The sequence below is a fragment of the Pristis pectinata genome, chromosome 3 (assembly GCF_009764475.1).
Source record: "Pristis pectinata isolate sPriPec2 chromosome 3, sPriPec2.1.pri, whole genome shotgun sequence".
NCBI lineage: Eukaryota > Metazoa > Chordata > Chondrichthyes > Rhinopristiformes > Pristidae > Pristis > Pristis pectinata.
The window spans coordinates 55,612,657-55,627,297 of NC_067407.1; the positions used below are offsets into that span (position 1 = coordinate 55,612,657).

General features: G+C 40.8%; 1 protein-coding gene across 16 annotated transcripts in view; it reads left to right on the forward strand.

Moving 5' to 3' along the window:
* Positions 1-12,148: 12,148 nt before the first annotated feature.
* Positions 12,149-14,641, forward strand: part of prrc2c (proline-rich coiled-coil 2C) — a 78,240-nt gene continuing 75,747 nt past the window's right edge. For 12 of the 16 annotated variants that reach the window (XM_052010982.1, XM_052010979.1, XM_052010984.1 and 9 more), the window contains exon 1: positions 12,223-12,464. The gene's annotated coding sequence lies outside the window, so the exon portion shown is untranslated. Of the gene's footprint in view, positions 12,465-14,641 lie in introns of all 16 variants that reach the window. The other 4 variants (XM_052010977.1, XM_052010978.1, XM_052010971.1 and 1 more) reach the window with 3 other exon arrangements.

The following is a 14,641-nucleotide window of genomic DNA, read 5'->3' on the forward strand; positions in this document are numbered from 1 at the left end:
AGGAGGTTGGGAAAAATTCATTAAAACCATGGTGTTAATAGGGCAGTCAGTTTTCAAATGCTAGTTGTAACGTATGGGGCTTGTGTAAAATAGAGTGCATTTCTCCCCGTAAGAATTGTATCATGTGACCAACTGCACTCAATATATGATTGTTAGATTGTTCAATATTAAAAAACTTGATCTAATTTGCCTGTCTGGAAGCAGATATGGAGAGAAGAAATGCTCTCTCCACACAAGTTCTTTTCTTTAATAAAGCACTTTGTTAGTTTAGCTTACTGGCTATCTTTTGGCATTTTAGAGAGTGATTATAACAATGAAACAAAGGACTGCAGATGCTGGAATCTAGATGAACAATACGATGATGCTGGAGGAACTCAGCAAGCCAGGCAGCATCCATGGAAAAAAGCAGGCAGTCAGTGTTTTAGGTCCCAAACAGTTCTTTCAGGTGAGACAGAGATGTACTTGCACCTCCCTTAATATCATCTACTGCATTCGGTGCTCCAAATGTGGCCTCCTCTACGTTGGCGAGACCAAACGCAGACTAGGTGATCGTTTCGCAGAACACCTGCGCTCTGTACGTAACCGCGACCTGCATCTCCCCATTGCCAGTCACTTCAACTTCCCCCCCCCCCCCCCCACCCACTATCACTGATATGTCAGTCCTCGGCCTCCTCCACTGCCAGGAGAATTCCAAGCGCAAACCGGAGGAACAGCACCCCACTTTCCGTCTTGGAACCTTGCAGCCTAACAGCATGAATATTGAATTCTCCCACTTTAGGTAATCCCCACCCCCCCCTTCCCCACAAACCCTACCCCCACCACCACCACCATGCTTCTTCGCTTCTTCTCCCCTTTCCTTGCCCCCTTTTTTTTGTCTTTATCTTTGACCCATCCCCCAGTGGATCCGCTCTCCCCTCCCCCGCACCTGCCTATCACTATCTTTTACCCGCATCTATCTACCACCACCTTGTGCCCACCCCGCCTCTCCTCTTTCGTCCACCTATCACTGCTCTGCTTTTCCCTCATACATATTGGGCTTCCCCTTTTCCTATCTTCAGTCCTGAAGAAGGATCCTGACCCGAAACATTGATCGCCACGGATGCTGCCTGGCCTGCTGAGTTCCTCCAGCGTCATAATGATTTTAACAGTTGTGCGAGTTGAGGAAGGAAGAGGGTGGAAGGAGCAATTGGAGTGGGAGGAGATTCATATGGAGTATAAACATCAGTTATAATGGAAACTTGTTTTGACAGAAAACAATTGTGACTCTCAGCCCATCCCTCTTTGCAAAATAATACCAATGTAGGAAGGAACTCCTCGGTATATTTAACTGCTTAGTCATGACTTTGTCTTGGGCCTTAGCATCATAGAAACCAGTAACTGACAAGTTTGCCTTAACTCAATGGTGCAGGAAACAATAACTTAAGTTTGTGAAGGCTGCATACAGGAAGTGACATTCAAGTTCTAACTTGTGTGAAACAGAACTGCAGCTATCTAACTTTGTATTTTAATGAAAGAGAATGAATGAATTTATTTACCAAATGAAACCAGAATGTTTATTTAACCACACTGGTTTGATGTGGTCCTACCAGATTCTTTGTGACCTCCTATTTCCAGATATTCCATCCAGTCAAACAGTATTTTCGCTCTGTTTCTAATATTTAGTAACAGCTGGCTAAAAAGATGTTAAAAACACAAAACAATTTTAATAACTGCTATTTTCTCCTAAGGATGCTTGCTTAAGAGTTGAATCCCTAATTTCTTTCTTTTTCAATCTTTTTATTAGTTTTCAAATTAATACAGATTGATATATAGCATCAATATTTATACATGTAATACAAAGAGATCAGGATAACAATCATAGCATAGATAATCATAAAGAACAATAAAATATTTTAAAAATCTGTAGATCCAATGATCTCTTAGTAAATGAATATAATATAAAAGAAAGGAAAGAAAAGGATTTATTATATAAATTAAAAAAAACAAATCAATAAGAAAAATTGTAAATAATATAAACTAAAAAAAAATTTTAAAAAAACAAACAACACAAAAAAGACAAAAAAACTGGGTTAAAATTTCTCAGTAGAAACAGAGCAATATTATGTCGTCAAGTCCGTTCCTCCAAGTTGGAAAGTTATTGAAAGGGGATCTACATCATGTGAAAATATTGAATAAATGGACTCCAAATATCTTCAAATTTAAGCGAAGGATCAACGGTACCACTCCTAATTTTTTCCAAGTTTAAACATGATATAGTTTGAGAAAACCATTGAAAAGTAGTAGGGGGTATTGGATCCTTCCATTTAAGCAAAATGGATCGTTTGGCCATCAATGTAACAAAAGCAATCATACGGTTAGCGGAAGCAGATAAATGGCCAGACTCTATCCTTGGTAATCCGAAAATTGCAGTGATAGGGTGAGGTTGTAAATCAATCTTAAGTACGTTTGAAATAATGTTAAAAATGTCTTTCCAATATTTTTCCAGAAGAGGACAGGACCAAAACATATGTGTCAAAGAAGCCACATTCGATTTACATCTATCACATACAGGATTTATATGGTTATAAAAACGAGCTAACTTATCTTTGGACATATGGGTCCTGTGGACTACCTTAAACTGTATCAACGAGTATCTGGCACACATTAAAGATGTATTAACTAAATGAAGAATTTTCTTCCAAGTCTCTATAGGTATAGATGTCTGGAGTTCACTTTCCCATTTATTCTTAATTTTGTCTAATGACTCTAGACGTATTTTCATAATTAAATCATAAATTATTGCTATCAAGCCCTTCTGATAAGGATTAAGACGTAAAATTTTTTCCGTAGTTTCTATTTTGTAAGGTGTCGGAAAAGAGGATATAGTAGTTTTTAAAAAATTTCTAATCTGCAAATATAGAAAAAAGTGTGTTCTAGGCAAATTATATTTATCAGACAATTGTTCAAAAGATGAAAAACAGTTATCAATGAATAGATCATGAAAACATACTATTCCCTTCCTCTTCCATATGGAAAAAGCTGAGTCAGCTCTGGATGGATGAAAGAAAAAATTAGATTGAATGGGACTTGACAAATTAAATTTATTCAGTCCAAAAAATTTACGAAATTGAAACCATATTCGTATTGTATGTTTAACAATTGGGTTAGTCGTATGTTTACTTAATTTGGGAAATGCAAAAGGGAGTGAAGCACCTAAAATAGAAACTAATGAAAATTCAAGAACTGATTGGTGCTCAAGGCATACCCATTTGGGGCATTGAATTACATCAGAATCTTGTATCCAAAAAGTTAAATATCTGATATTAATTGCCCAATAATATAATCTAAAGTTAGGCAAGGCCAAACCACCATCCTTTTTTAGTTTTTGTAAATATTTCTTACTTAACCTTGGGTTTTTATTCTGCCAAATATATGAAAGAATTTTAGAATCAATAGCGTCAAAAAAAGATTTCGGGACAAAAGTTGGAATCGCTTGAAATAAATATAAAAATTTTGGTAAAATATTCATCTTAATCGCATTAATTCGGCCTACCAATGATAAAGACAGTGGAGACCACTTAGTAAATAATTGTTTAACATGGTCAATTAAAGGCAATAGATTATCTTTAAATAAGTCCTTATGTTTCTTGGTAATTTTAACACCTAAATACATAAAATAGTCAGTTACCAATCTAAAAGGTAATTGGCTATAAATTGGGGTTTGCATATTCAATGGAAAAAGTTCGCTCTTATTAAGATTTAATCTATAGCCAGAAAAAACACTAAACTGATCTAGTAGTGATAGTACTGCGGGGATAGATTCGTCCGGATTAGAAATATAAAGTAACAGGTCATCTGCGTAGAGAGATATCTTATGAATCATCTGTCCGCGAGTAATGCCACATACATTTGAAGAGTCCCGAAGTGCAATAGCCAAGGGTTCTAAAGCGATATTAAATAATAAAGGGCTTAACGGGCAACCTTGTCTAGTACCTCGAAAAAGCCTAAGAATCCCTAATTTCTTAAGATTCCAAGGCATTCCTGGAGGATTTCCAACCTTCGCAGGATACTATCTTGGTCAAAAGCAGCAGAGAAGGAAGTAGTTCCTCATAATTGCTTCACATTCTTTGTTCTAAATTACTCAATGATTCTTAATTAAAGAACAAGTAATTGTCATTGATTGCTCATGAGGATACCCAGCAAGGAAATTTCAGGACTGCGTGATTTACCATTTAGATTGATTGAAATCAGTAAGCTGAAGACTACTTCTGTTTCGTCTTTCAGGTGGGAATGTTGGGAATTTAGAATCTGGTCTTTTGGTTTGTCTGTGTTATTGAAATAGGAATGTTGTATTAAATAACATAAACTTTGGGGTGTAATTTGACATGTATGGTACTATAATCCTTTTAAGCACATTTAGTTTTACGTATCTTGTTTATTTTCAATTGGTAAGACTTTCTAATTATCTCTAACAACGATGGAGGAACAAGCTGTACATTCCCATGTTCTAAGATGACTAAAGGTTTAAGTACTACGATTGGCCACAAGCTGAAACTTCTTGCTGCTTGACAGTATTCCAGATATAATAGCTCTTAATTGTTGTTGCTTGTGTATCCTTGTAGTGGACAATGTACAGATCAGATGGCTTTTGATGAAGGCAATTCAGCATTAATATCTTCTGTGTTTTCTCAGTCAATATTAGCATGAAATCAAAATTGGCAGCTCCATAAATAGAACATAATTAATTAGAACAGATTTCACACTTGATAGTACAAAATATAATTAAATAAAGGAGCTTAAATATTTTTGTTTGCTCACAGAACGAATATATCCAATCCTATTTTAGTTATTTTCTGTACTCTGCCATGCTCTCTTAGTTACATGTTCTCCTAACAGCTTCCATTTCTGAAACCAAATGTAGATGCTTCAGCACAAACCAGGGCAGCGAACCTGGAGAATGTGGCTCGATGTAACATCTTGAAGCACATTTCTCTGTTGAGTCATTGTTGAGAAAAGGATATCAAGATCTTTTGAATTAACATTGGTCAACTTCCAAAATAGCATGTATAGGAATCTTTGAATGGTCTATAATTATGTGTGCAAGAGAATTTTTTTTGTGTGGGTAAGGATGAAACCTAATAACTATGAACTTTTCTTATTTGCATTTGCAAGTTGGGCATATTTCCAAAACTCTGAATTGTTTTTTTCATTCTCTCCTTGGAGAATCCTTGGTCCATTTGATTAAAGTTGGGGAGAGGCACAGGGGAATGGTCATTAGCAATATTATTTATTTACTTTTCAAAATCTGGCTGCCTATTACTAATTGCCCTAAAGAATATGGTGATGAGCTCCCTTCTTGAAACATTTCAGCGCTCTCGGTGAAGGTACTCCTATAGTGCTGTTGGGTGGTGAGTTCCAGGATTTGGATCCAAAGATGAAGAAGGATAGGTGACAGATTTCAAAATCACAATGGGGGGCACAGAGGGGAAATTGCAGGTGATGTCTCCATGTTCCCATTGCCCTTGTCCTGCTTGGTGGGAGAGGTCGTGGGGTTGGGAGTTACTGTGGGACTTGCAGTAATTGCAGTACAGTTTGTAGATGGTACACACTGTGGCTACTGTAAAATGACTATTTAGGATGGTTGACAGTGTGACAATCAAACAGGCTGCTTTGTCGTGGATGGTGTTGAACTGCTTGAGAGTAGTTGGATCTGCATTCATCCTGGCATGTGGAGAATCTTCCATCACAGTCCTAACTTGCACCTTGTAGAAAAGGCTTGTGAAATGGTTTTGGGGTATCAGGAAGTGAGTCACTTACCATAGAATAGCCAGTTTCTGACCTGCTCTTGTAGCCACAATATTTGGTAGTTGGTCCAGTCGAGCTTCTGGTTAATGGTGACTCTCAGGATATTAATGGTGGAGGACATAATAATATAATGCCATTGAATGGGTCAGTGGTTAGACTTTCTTGTTGGAAATTGATATTGCCTGGCACTTCCATGATATAAATGCTGAATGTCTAGATTTTGCTGCATGCGGGCAAGAACTGCTTCATTTGCTGAGGAATTGGAAATGGAATTCAACATAGTGCAAACATCAGTGAATATACCCAGTTCTGACCCTATGATGGAAGATCCTTGATGAATCAGCTGAAGATGATGGAAATAAATGTCCATAAATGCACATTTTTCTAAAAGTAATGAAAATTATTACTTTGAGGGAAAGCCAAGTGGTGGTGAAGAGCTTAGGAATTTGAAGCTTGTTTACAAGACACTAAAAGTGCATAAGGCTAAAAATAGAGCAAATAAAGTATTGAGGCTTGTAAAATGGTTCTCATAATGCTCAATAGAACAGTGATATATAGTTGAAAGAAGACTTAATCCAGTGCAGAACAAAATTGTTCCCATTTCTGGGCCTCCTAGACCCCTATGGGAAATTCCATTTCTGAATTTACAGCAGGATCTTTGTTAGCACTAGGAAAGAAATTTTGATTTAAAAAATCTCCCAAATGACGTCAATGAAAATGCAAGGCCTTGTTTTTATCTCCAGCCTGATTTTCAACCTCAGTGATCTGAAAAACAAGAGCTCTTGCTTACTTGCAGAACAATAAACTTCTAATCATGATTTTCCTCCTGAGGTAACACTTCAAGACTTAAGAGACCAGCACTCAAAATGCATTGCTTGCTATAGTGCTCCACAGCACTCTGCAGCCTGACCACTTACTCTGCACAGTGCCTATACTTAAGTGTTCCTTGTATCATCAATAGTTTTTCTACATTCAAAACTAATTTCCATATGCCTACATCCAATATTTCCGTGGTATCATAGGTATCAGAGACATCACAGGCAGCCATAAGTTTGATGTAGTAGGAGGCACAGAAAGTCTTATCACCCAAGACATCAATGAAGAGTAATGCCTAAGCAGGCCTCGGTACTCTATGACAGTCCTCACTGAGATCTGTGACCTGCTGACTCAATTATAGATACACATACATTCCTTTGACTGTGGAGGTCAAGGACATGGCCATTCTCAGCTTCCTGACCTTGGGATCGAACCAGACTGCTACCATTTATCTCTACTACATCTCGCAGTTTGCTCCTTACTACTGCATTAGAGAGGTCACCTTGCCTTCACATTTGAGGAGAAACTTACATACTTCAAGCCCACGGAAGCAGACACAGAGATTTTCTACCATTGCAGGCCTTCCCAAATGTAGACATGTGAATTACTCAGTATAGGGACCTCGTGCATGGAGCACCTAGCTGTAAGCCTGGAGGTTCACCATGGGTCCTTTCACAAAGAACGTGCCTTCCATGGGAAGGTTCTTCACCACCCTACCAGGTCCTACTGAAATCCTGAGAGCACTCTTTCTCCTTTTTCCTGCAGCATTCATTCTTGAAGCAGTAACACTCTCCAGCATTTGAAGAGTGCTATGATGTGCATGTGTCTCTTTAAGATCTGGATCCTGGGAACTCTTCTGGGAACTTGGCGTAAGAAGAGTGTGCTCCTAAGGGAACTTTTCAAAAATATCATTAGCATGCCACCGGGGGAATTTCAAGACTTGGGGATCCGATTTGAACACTACCCAGGCAGGAACTGGGTAGTAAACAGGTATATATTGTGGCAATTCACTTGGAGACACAAGAGACTGCAGATGCCAGAATCTGGAGCAACAAACAAAATGCTGGAGGAATTCAGCAGGTCAGGCAATGTGAAAGTCGACCCGCACTGTAATAAATCAGACAACAGCAGAACCAAAGAGAATACGATTAATGCTTTATTAGTTTAACGCTAATGGGAGTGGGGGTACATGGAGGAGCAAGCAGTCAGTGCTGCTCTTCCATGCACGTGACCCAACTCAAGGAACATGGGGTGCTAACAAAATTAAATACATTGTTCTCCAGTGGGTGTCCACCTACTGCACAGGCATACCCATATTTGGGTATGCTTGACCAGCTCACGCTACCATTGGTCAAGTCGAGGCTGCTGTGTGCAGCCAGACAGGTTAACACATCTTTCACAGTTAGTCACAAACAACCCTGTTTCCTTGTGGCCTTGAAGCTCAGCAACTCCTTATCAGCCAAGCTGACTACAGGAGCAAGTGGCTCAAGCTGTTTACCAGTAGAGAGAGAGAGTAACCCTTTGTTCATCAGAGCTCCCTTCCCATTGTCTTCTACATTCCCTCCTTTTATCATTCCAAGATAACCACTTAGAGCGAATTTAACAATACAGGAGTGCAGCATACAAAATCACCATAAAAGCAATATTATCAACAGAATAACAGCGAGGACCCTGGATAAATGTTGTCCACCATCCCTTAAAAGGCCACCAAGATGGTCCCGGGGAATTGTAATTGTGAAACTGTTCTCCTATTTTCTGTACCTCAGTTATTCGTTCCTTGATGTGGTTTGCTAAATGGGTGATATTCTGCACATGTTCCTCCCTTGGTAAACTTGGTCAGTGTAAAATGCAGGGGTTCTCTGGACTGATTATATTTGGGCTTATACCACTTAGTAAATATGTGTGCCGTAGGCTGACATGCCTCTGTCCCGGTGCTCTTCTGGGTCCTGTTAGAGTGACACTTCCATGCCTTATGTTCAATGTCGTTAAAAGGTATTGCTACCATAGGGATCCCCTGACCACTATAAGTTGGTATATGCATACATTAAGAACATGAGTTGATCAGTATTGTCATGCAATTCCCGTTTAGCTACATGGTTTGAACACTTTCCCCCTTGCATCAAGGTATTCATTACAAGGATGCCCAAAACAAATTGACCATTCTTGCCACTTAGAAGTCTCATCAGGGGTCTTGCTTGTCCTCTGTCACGTCATGCTGCCCTTTCCCAGGGCCAATCTTCTTACAATCGGAGTGATGCATCTACCATGGTTGTCCTTTAACTTTTCTCTGAGTGTTATGTACCTGCGAATGTAGAGTCTCAAGAACTTCGATTAGTTTTTGTACATAACTAATCATTCTTTCACTAAGGGCATGTAGGTCAAGACACCCTTCTATATTTTTATCTGGAGTCCAAAGTGTGTGCAGCGGTCTTCCAAATAACTGTGCTAGCGTGCGGGGTAATCCTCATTTACTTTGGCAGTAAAATGTAGCCCATTGTCTGAACTAATAATGGTTGGGAGCCCAAACCGAGCTATTATTTCCTGCAGTATAATTCCTACTGTCGCTTCTGCTGTGGTGTTTGCTGTTGGTATTGCCTCTATCCATCTACTAAAAGGATCAATGATAACAAGACAGTACTTGTAGCACTCAAACGGGCCTGTAGGCTTTCTTGTTTTAACTGCTTTACCAGGATTATTTTTCTGGCAAATATTACATTCTTGTGCCTTTCTTTGTGCCTCCTTCCTCAGATTAGGGTGCCACCACGTTTGTAATGCCACTCCTACCATTCCCTCCTTCCCCAAATGTGTCATTTCATGAATATAATTAAGTAACATAGGTAAAAATGCATCTGGTACACAAACTTGTTCAGCAGGGGTGGTCCATAACCGTGTGTCAGGATCTTTGGTGTACCTCTGCTGTTTCCATAATTCAATTTGATTTGCAGGGGCGTCCCCCTGAAGTTTCACTACACTTCCCATGTCAGGCAGGGCCGTTCTATTCAAGAGTTGTTTGTCGCCGTCTGAATAGACGGTAAGGGGGACTGTGGATAGCAGCTGCCTTCGCGATTGCATCCGCATAGGCATTTCCCAGGGAAATGGGGTCTTGGACTTTAGTGTGTGCGTCACACTTAATTATTGCTAGGTGGGAGGGTTGGGACAGAGACGCTAGCAAGTTAGACACAAACGTAGCATTTTTAATCAGGGCACCTGAGGATCTTTGTTTCGATCTGGGGCGTGATGGTCTATTACTAACATCTCTTTGGGTTTCCATGGCGTATAAATCTGCACAGTATCTGGTTGGGCCTGAACAGCTGCTCGGGTATTAGGGAGTACTCGAACAGGGTACATTCTAGCATCAGGGTTTTTCTCCCTCTGCGTCTTTATTGGGGTTCTGTTTTCACGCAAACACAGGGAGAATGTACAAACTCCTTTTGACTATTGTGGATATGAGGAGATTTATCAAAGTGAGAGAAGGTGGGAATGGACAACATGTAGGATCAGCCATAACCTTATTGAATGGTGGACCAGGACCAAGGTGCCATTATGACCTAAAGCCATTACATTTTTAGGTGATAGTTGTATGGATGGTGGTAGTCATTTCATTATGTCCTTTCAAATGCCATTACTAACAAAAGTATTGCCTACATTTTCTTAGTCATTTGGCTGTTCCTTTGGAAAAAAATTAGTTTATAATCCAGATGTCAAATTGGATTTAGGGTTTATTCACTAATTTGGGAACTCTATTAACTAGAGATCTTTTTACTTCTCCAGTCCACTCATATCCCATTGGCTTTTGCCACAAACCATATAAATCAGATGGTGAGGCCAATCTTACTATGTATTGTAGGGCCCTACCTGGTTAATTTGTGTCTGTGTTGAGGGAAAAATCACGTTATGTAAAGAGATCCCCATATAAACAGCAGTACATTTTCAAGTATAGTCAGTTGCTCATTAAAATTAGGTTCAATGTGTCAGGACTTGAATGGGCCAATGAAGCAAATTACCATGTCCATATGGAGGGTCTCAACCCAAAACATTGATTATCCATTTCCCTCCATAGATATTGCTGTAGAAGACAATGGGAAGGGAGCTCTGGTGAACAAAGGGTTACTCTCTCTCTCTACCAGTAAACAGCTTAAGCCACTTGCTCATGTAGTCAGCTTGGCTGATAAGGAGTTGCTGAGCTTCAAGGCCACAAGGAAACAGGGCTGTTTGTGACTAACTGTGAAAGATGTGTTAACCTGTCTGGCTGCACACAGCAGCCTTGGCTTGACCAATGGTAGCGTGAGCTGGTCAAGCATACCCAAATATGGTTATGCCTGTGCAGTAGGTGGACACCCACTGGAGAACAATGTATTTAATTTTGTTAGCACCCTGTATTCCTTGAGTCGGGCCACGTACAGGGAAGAGCAGCACTGACTGTTTGCTCCTCCATGTACCCCCCACTCCCACTAGCGTTAAACTAATAAAGCATTAATCGTATTCTCTTTGGTTCTGCTGTTGTCTGATTTATTACAGTGTGGGTCGACTTTCACATTTGGCATAGTCGGCAGGATCTCGCTGGGATACCTAGACACCTCCATACTGAGTAAGTGGCAGACAGCGTTCTGAAGGTCAAAGGGAGAAATAAAGGCGCCTTCAGACCCCTTGTGTTTGACTCCTACATTGACCTCCTGGAACACTGCAGTCCCTCATCCGAGGTAGATCTGGTTCCCTGCCGAGATCCAAAAAGAACCAGGAATAAGAACAAAGAGATTCACAGGTAGGAGTGTGTTATTTTTAAGAAATAGTTGTATGGTTAAAAAAAAACTAGTTTGTATGGATAAATAATTCTGAGTTTGTTTGGAAGATAATCAGAGTTCGTATGGTATAAATTCCTTTGGAATTAAAAGTTAATTTGGAATTAGAGTTCGTATGGAATAAATAAGTTTGTTTGGTATAAATAAGGTCATATGGAATAAGTAACTTTGGTAAAAATAAGTTCCTTTGGAAATAAAGTAATACTACAGAGTTCGTTTGGGAACAGAGTTTGTTTGGAAATAGTGTTTGTTTGGAAACATAGTCTGAGATATGTGGCAGAACAGGTAGAAGGCAGTCACCAACCATAACCCATATTGGTTTCCTCCGGGTGCTCGGGTTTCCTCCCACATTCCAAAAGACAGACAGGTTAGGAAGTTGTGGGCATGCTATGTTGGCACCTGAAGCGTGGCAACACTTGCGGGCTGCCCCCAAAACACTACGCAAAAGATGCATTTCACTGTGTGTTTCCATGTACATGTGTCTAATAAAGATATCTTATCTTAAATCTTATCTACCTCTTATGTTTAAGTGTCAACTTGGAGGGCCATATATCAAAAACGTTCTCTTTTAATAAATGGAGACAAAGAATACACACCAAATTTCAAATTGAGTCAAGCTTGAAGGAATGATCTGCTGTGGTACCTCGCCGCTGGGGAAGAAGGTTGCCCACTCCTGCAGTCCTGAGACCTTTACCCCCACCCCCACCCCCACCCCCACCCCCAAGTCTGCCGATGGCGCAGTCGGAAACGATGACGTCTTGGAGGAGCGTGGGCGTCCGCACGTAGTTACGCACGGAGGAGCGCGCTGACGTTGACGCGCCGGCTTCTGGCGGGCAGCCATCTTTGCGAGTGCGGAGCGGCGGCTGATGCGAGTGAGTGAGGAGGAGAAAGGAGAGAGAGAGAGAGAGCAGGGCGCACCGCACAGGGGCCCTCGGAAACCTCAGCACGCCGGGGCTCAGCGGCACCACCTTCCAAACTCCGTTGACTTTCGGATTTTTAAAAAATATATACGTACAAGAAGAGAAAGCGGAACAACGAAGCACACCAGCAGCAGCAGACGGCGAGGTAAGGCGAGTGGGGCCTGGGCCCAGTCGCCGGGTTGGGGCCTCAGAGTCTGCGGTCGGCGGCAGCCCGCCCGCCTCTCGATCTGCGACTCGGGCTCCGGCTGCCCCGCGGTTCTTCCCCACCTTCCCCCCCCCCCCCCCCCCCCCCCCCCCACACACACATCATCTCCCTACCAAGGGATGAGCCTGCCGGCGGGGCTGAGAATGCGCGGCCGAGTTATTTATGGTGGGAAGCGCTGGCGGTTGACGCACTGCAGCTTTGTCTCAAGGCCTGTTCACCATCAACCTTCCCTCCCTTTCTTTACCCCCGCCCCCCTTCCCAGCTCCCCAAACCCGGTCGCTTCAAACTTTACACCGAGGCCAGGTTTGTTCCCCTAAGCTTTCTTTCAGCTCTACGTATTACATACTTGTGTGCGTTGACTTTTTTTTAAAGTAGCCCTGGGCGTCGTATCCAAAGGGCATTTAGGATCCGAGGGAAGAGGAAGGAGGAAGACGGTTTTAGTTTTATTTCTTCCTCTTCTTTCTTCCTCCCCCCCCCCCCCCCCCCGACACGCTTAAAATTGCGGCACTGCAGCACAGTTTTAGATTGATTTAAACAAGATCGATTGTAGTAATTTCGTAAACACGTCAGATGTAATGTTTCCATCCTTTTAAGAATGTCTTTATGTTCGAAGTCGTGGAGGAAGTTCTTTTCCGTGCTATTCGTATGTACATTGATGCTAATGAAAGTTGCCCAATATTGTGTGTAAATATAATAGGATGCGTCTTAAACCACATTTAATCTTTAATGTGAATAACTGCAGAAGCATATTTTAATTTTCAATAATATGCCGACTTCCACATATCCACATTGTTGCTGTTCACTGTCTTACTGACCAACTTTTTGCTTATGTAATTGCCTAATGTATACTACTATTGAAAATAACAAAACATGTTTGTGAATACATATTAAAATTTATGCGAGATTATTAAAAGACAATCAACTTTTGGTGTTTTGGAGCAAACTTTATAAATCTCAAATGTCCACAATTGGCCATAGAACTTTATTTTGTAGACTTTTTTTAATTTATCAACATTCCAAACTGTGCAGAAGAGTGTCCTCAAGGTTTATCCTGAAAGAAACCTTCAGTATGTGGTTTAAAAGATCATAAGCTGCATTTGCCCAAAATCATCAGGAGGTATTGTCAGGACTTCCTTCTGGTTATTGTCCAGTTATGCAATTTTTAGGTGAGCACACCGTCAGAATGTGACTAATATTTCCTTGGTGTAATAGTCTTGCTGTCGGTCATTGACAAAAGGTACTATGTGTCACTTTAAATTTTTGTTGGAATCTCTGCTGAAGCTATTAATTCTTCAGTGAGACAAAAGACTGCAGATGCTGGAATTTAGATCACCAACCAATCTGCTGGGGGAACTCAGCGGCTCGAGCAGCATCTGCGGGAGGAAAGGAATTGTCGACGTTTCGGGTGTGTCCTGATGCAGGGTTTCACTCGACCCACTGAGTTCCTCCAGCAGATTGGTTTTTTTTTGCTATTAACTCCTTGTTCCTTGACAATTGTATCTAACGTCTTTTGAGGTTGATTCATGGCTTCAATAACAACTTTATGTTGCAAGATACTGTGTCCCAATAATTATCACAAGTTCGCATCTTTTTTACTCGAACAGTTCTTGAGGCAGTATCTCATTTGTTGGCTATGGAAATCTTATAATTTAATCTGCATTTGCCATATTGTTCATGCATACTGAAAACATGATGCCTTTTTTGTACTTTTCTGTTTGTTATAGAAAATTTGTTATTACTACAGGTTGAAATTCTCTAGTCCAGCACACTTGGAATCTGACTGGTGCTGGACCACAGAAATTGTCCCTGACCATCTTCCTCTGAGCAGGAGAGCTGTTCTTTTTAAGTATAAACATTCGCCAGTTCACATAAGAGTTCCAAAAACTGTCGTAATCTGAGGTTTTCCTAAATCAGAAGCGCTGTTGGCTGAGATTGCAAAAGTTGCACTGGTAGGTTAATTAGCTATAGATTAGCACAGATCTTGGTTAATTTTAGATCTTAGTGAGAATTAGTTAATTATTATAGATATGTACTACAGATTCAAAACATGAACAACCACGGGAGTTGCCAGACTACAGAATGCCAGACTAGAGTTTGAACCTGTGGGAAGCTTCCAG